At 35.4% G+C, this 6,000-nt stretch overlaps 1 protein-coding gene across 1 annotated transcript in view; it reads right to left on the reverse strand.

Annotated features, from left to right (window-relative positions):
- The window catches only part of LOC117340738, a 38,216-nt gene that overhangs the window by 29,101 nt on the left and 3,115 nt on the right, over nucleotides 1–6,000 (reverse strand). The gene's annotated exons all lie outside the window — the stretch shown is intronic.

Below are 6,000 nucleotides of genomic sequence, written 5' to 3' on the forward strand. Positions count from 1 at the left end.
CTCGCACTTTAAGTGGTGTTTTATGTATATTGGTGACTTTTCCCATATAGTTCGAAATGGCGGAATATTCACACAACGGAATATTCCTATTTCAGTTACAGTGACCTAAAATGGCGAAATATTCACATAACGTGATTATTCCCATAACTGATACAGTGACATAAAATGGTGGAATATTCACACAATGTAACTATTCTCGTAACTACATGTATTACAATGACCTAAAATGGCGAATATTCACACAATGTAATTATTCCCATAACTGTCATAGTGACCTAAAATGGTGGAATATTCACAAAACGTGATTATTCCCATAACTGTTACAGTTATCTAAAATGGCGGAATATTCACACCTTGTCTTAATCTTTCGGAACTCATTGTCTTACCCTCTCGGAACACCTTGTTCTTTTCTGATTGTACATTTTCAAGGTTCTCGTTGCATGTCTATATTTATTATTTTTTCAAAATCCCTTAAAGCATTGTAACCGTCAACTTAACCGTATTATTTTGCGTATATTTTACTTTAAAAAGCATTGTAACCGTCAACCTAACCGTATTGTTTGGCGTCTATTTTACTTTAAAAAGCATTGTAACCGTCAACCTAACCGTATTATTTTGCGTATATTTTACTTTAAAAAACATTGTAACCGTCAGCCTAACCGTATTATTTTGCGTATATCATACTTTAAAAATATTCACTGGAACATTCTTTTTTTTTAAAATTTATTCATAGTAATATGGATAGTGATGTGAGGTAATGAACATTACATGTCACAGTATACTAACTTCCCCCGTTTTGAAGAAACGAGACATAGGGGTAAATCCACTATTCCATATTCTTTTACCTCAAAATATTTGTACTGTAATACATATCAAATCTTCAAGGAGCTTTCATTTCAAAGATTCTGAAAAACGAGTCTAACAATGGTTTTATTGTTTAAGCCTTTTGCGAGCCAAAAATAAAAACTCCGAATTTGAAAAATCTAATATGAATAGAAAACCAAAGGATTTTCTTATCACTTAAAACGTATTATAGGTTTAAAAGTCAAAATATACAGGGCCTAATCAACCGTGGAGAATTAGCATGCTGTGTCATGTAATGTTCATTACCTCACATCACTATCCATATTATTATGAATAAATTAAAAAAAGAAAGTTCCAGTGTATATTTTTAAAGTGTAATATACAAAAAAATAATACATTGGCAAACTTAGTCCATAACAAACTGAGCATGTGATAAGTTTTTTTGATATTTTAATGATATGCTTCAAACATACGTAATCTAGATGTTATCCCAACCCAGCAAAATGTAAAATTACCAGAACAAAATGTCGGCTTTATAAGAATATATCCATTGAATGACGTCACATCCGCCTGCCTGTAATTCGTCTTTGCAATGTTACGTCTCACGCCCAACACATTTCAGAAAAATAATTCAGTATAGTTAAAAACAATCATTGAAAGACTCTCCTAGATCAGCTTGCAAAGAGTAATGAAGAAAGGTGTATAGCGACAATTTTGTTTGTTTTTGTTTAACGTCCTATTAACAGCCAGGGTCATTTAAGGACGTGCCAGGTTTTGGAGGTGGAGGAAAGCCGGAGTCCCCGGAGAAAAACCACCGGCCTACAGTCAGTACCTGGCAACTGCCCCACGTAGGTTTCGAACTCGCAACCCAGAAGTGAGGGCTAGTGATAAAATATGTCGGGACACCTTTTTTAATCTTAACAATACAATATTAATATCTAACCACTCGGCCCTCGCGGCCCCTATAGCGACAAAAATTCCGGTTGATAATGTAAGCAGGAAGTAGATACAAGCTGTAATGAAAGTAGAGTCTACCTGCATTGACAATTTTATATCTAAAAACATAATGAAAAGAGTTATTACATGTAAATGAGCGGTAAATTGTTGCTTACCTGCCGCGATCCAACAGAACAATACCAAGGGAGATAAATCAGCCATGGAGTTATGTCATGTGACCTAGTTTCCTCAAGAATATCCGAAAGTTATTGAAAAATCAACAGGTTTGTATTTCAGGATCGTGTAGCCTCTTTTCAGTCTCTGATTCTATGTTTCTATATCGCACAAAAAGCTGCTGTATGGAATGTCTGTTAATAATTAATATTCTAAGCATGCGTGCGATGAATCGTCCGTCCGAACGTCCGTCCTCTGTGTATGTAACGGTGAAGGCGAAGTACGTCCGTACAACTGGGACGTTAAATCATAACGTAAATGTTGTACCCGTGGCGACACGTTACGGTTTAAACGCGTAAAGTAGCAGATTTATGAGTATAATGATACCGTCAAGTCCAGGTGAAGTATGTGTCAAGTTCGGGTACTTAGCCTCTTAAAGAGTGCTACAGAATAAGACTGGAGTGTCTCGCGCAGTTTGTGAAATTACTCTAATAACAGATACAGGTATCGTATAATCTGTATGCCATTTCTTACATGTTTTATACCCTTGCCAATTCTCTTAACGACCTTTACCATAAGGCGATACTGCAGCCATTGTTGTTCATGTAATATGTTCGGTTTTCGATATTCTGAAATATCTGCGTTTTAGCGGTTATTACATGTATATTCTTATATGTATCTGTAATATGACGTTTTGATTTGAATGCAATTTTTAACAGTACTTATATTCCTGGTGTTCATCGTCATGTATATTTACTTAGAGAGGATTCATACTAGGATAGCAGTAGACAATTTATTTAACGGAAAACATATGCATTTTTTTTATCAGTGAAGGATATCTGTTAGCCGTTAACAATTGATTTCAGCGGAGAAATATTATACAATTATGGCACCACTTTGGTCGTATCGATATTATGCATTTATGGCCCCGGATGCAGGGTAATATAAGGGTTTATGGAACGAAGGTGACCAATCAGCCTCGGTCGTTATTGGTTAAACCAGCCTATTAATAGAAACATAATTCCATTACTGTATTATGAAATTTCGCTATCAAAACTAGAGCACAGGTGAAAGTATGATCAAATGCCATCCAAACTGCATCACGCTCCATAATATTCTCCCTTGTGTCATAAAAACCGTGAATTTTGTGATAAAACATAATATTGTACTGTCGTGCAATTTATGTCTGACTTTGATTGGCTGAAATTACATCAAAGAGTACCCGCACGAGCTTGCACAACGATGTCACAGACAGCAATGTGATGATGAATAACCAATGTAAACCAATCGGCATCTGATACAAAACTGAAATGTAATAAATAGAGGTTACAAAACAAGTTGTTGTTGGATATGGAATTTATTTCACACGAGTAAGTTATTTTTTAAAAGTTACAAAAGACACGAGCTTTAGCAAGCCGCAACGCCGCATTACTTCTAAATGTAACCGTTTATCATTGAAAAACGGCTTTACAAAGAAAATGTATTTTTAAACAATGAGAAATTATGCGATTGTGAACAATTTGACGATATCTACAAACGTATATGAAATATGTTTTAAAGCCAAATTTGTGAGAAAAAAAAACGATTTCATGGGATTGCTATTAATAACGACATGAGGGACTATATTATTCCTTCTGGAAATTTCGGCTGTTTCGGTATTTTAACTTGATGACGTCAGGGATAGGGGAAGCGGCAAATCTAAACGCGTCATAAGCTACAGTAAATAAAATAGTATTATGAATGTAAATATAAGCATTGAACTGTTACCAAATTGTAGTATACAGTCGATATGAATACAATTTTGGTGACAGATAAATATATTTCATGTCGCCCTAACGGGCGGCATTCTATTTATCTGTCACCAAAATTGTATTCATATCGACTGTATACTACCATTTATGAACAGTTCAATGCTTAAATATACCACAAGTGGAATATGACCTTCCGGTCTTTTGATTGGTCAAGAATTCGAACTTTGACCCAAGCTGTAATTGTTATAGACGTCATCAATAATCGAATGGCTGCACATCACCGGGTCCCGGCAGTCACTTGTACACCTTATTTGCATACGGGAAATTATACTTGGCCACCTTTTCCTTCGATTCAAACCGATATCATTGTGGTAAAAACAGGTCACACGACTCGTGATTGTTGGATATGGAATTTATTTCTCACTCGTAAGTTATTTTTCAAAAGTTGTAAAAGATACTCGCTAAAGCTCGTGTCTTTTGCAACTTTTAAAAAATAACTTACTCGTGTGAAATAAATTCCATATCCAACAATCACTCGTTGTGTAACCTCTATATATTATAGTTTGCGGTATTTTTTAGTCATCAACAATTTATTCTAGCGGTAAATCTTTGGATGCCGCTTTTATACTCATATGATAGTTGTACAATCGTCTTTTCTTGGCAGGCATCTCGAAATAAAACTTGACAGACCGTCATCCACTTCTGAAGCAAAATATGATTCAAAGTGAACTTCTTTGTTCTTGACTGCCAGACGCCCTTTAAACAGTCTGGCAGTAATATTGGTTGCTCGCTTTGTGTTTATTTAATCCGCTTTTTCAAGAACGAAGCTAATATAATCATTTGACAGATTTGGAAATATATAGTTGCTTACATTGAGCCTGCTTTTGAGATAAACAACACAGATGTCTTGTTTCAGGAAGCAGCGGTCATCACTGTTTTTAGAGCTGATCATGTAACCCTATTTCAATCGTTTAGAATTTAAAAAAAGTGAAGAAATGTAATAAAGGATTATTTTTAGTGTGAGATATTTGTTAGCCGTAAACAATTTATTTTAGGATTATAAGTTAGCGCGCGATGTTAGCCCAGAGGCCCCGTTTGTCACAGTCTACGACTAACATACAGTGGGATACCATGGGCCTTATTGTCCTGAAGACTGAACTGAAGACAAATGCGAAACCATCCTCGATCCTTCAATTGATTAGATTTATGTGCTATGCATAAATCACATTATCAGAGGCATATGGCATTCTGGTGGTGTGCACTTTGTCCTGATGTTCAAAGAGTTGCCTCTCTTGCACTACACTGGTGCACTCGGAACTCCTCGGATGTAACTGCGCAACATATGGCACAGCCGAGGAGTTCCGATTGACACTTGTGCTGTCCTGGCATTTTGACCTTTAGAGTTGTCTCCCTTGTTGAGAATCTCCGTTTGAGATTCTACAGTTACGGTCGATGATAACGGACAGCACTCAGGTAATCTTGAGCATCCATATAAATTAATGTCGAAATCCCATTAAGCCTTTGTTGAATTGTTGTTTTTAATATTGTTCATGCCATTGATCTATGATAATTGTATCTTATGACATGAAGTGAGATACAGTACAGCAATTGTATTGTTTCCCTTCTCCCTCTCCTGCTCGGATTTAATTATTGTAGATGGTCTGTTAAGATAAATCTTTCTGTGTCAGCGACAAAGAAACTCATGGTCTTCCTGGAGTCATAGAACACAAACACATCGCAAGCTTGAGAATACAAGAATTTATTTACTTATGGCAACAAACATAGAACGAACGTCTGTGATGTAAGACGATATTGACCCAAAACAAATTCCAGGAATGAAATGGAATAATTGAATAACATTACAATCTGGTATTTCTGGCAACAGCAATATTCACAGTAGTAGCAATTGCAACGCTAAGAAAATTAACATAAGAAATCAGAATATCACGTGACGCCAGTATAATACAGTTTAGTGATATATAATTACAGTATAAAATTATATAAAATAAATAAAATAAATAAAAACAAGACTTTGCCGCAAGGCCTTTCTGCCCTCTCAGGCTTCTTCAGGCGGACTGAACTTTTGTTATATACAGTGGAGTGCATATATATATAAATTTATGTTGATGTACTTTTATTGTCCATCAATGTTTACCTCCAAAAAATATATTTTGTACCATGTATTTTGGTATGTGCATGAAAATTGCATTTGAAAAAAAAACTGAAATTATGAATTTGATATACAATGCATATAGCGAAATTTTGGGACTAAAATCATGGCATCGTTGCAAAAATTTGTAATTTGTGCAGTGCCGGCGAAATAAATAAAAAGGGT

Source organism: Pecten maximus, chromosome 13 (assembly GCF_902652985.1).
Source record: "Pecten maximus chromosome 13, xPecMax1.1, whole genome shotgun sequence".
NCBI classification, from domain to species: Eukaryota; Metazoa; Mollusca; class Bivalvia; order Pectinida; family Pectinidae; genus Pecten; species Pecten maximus.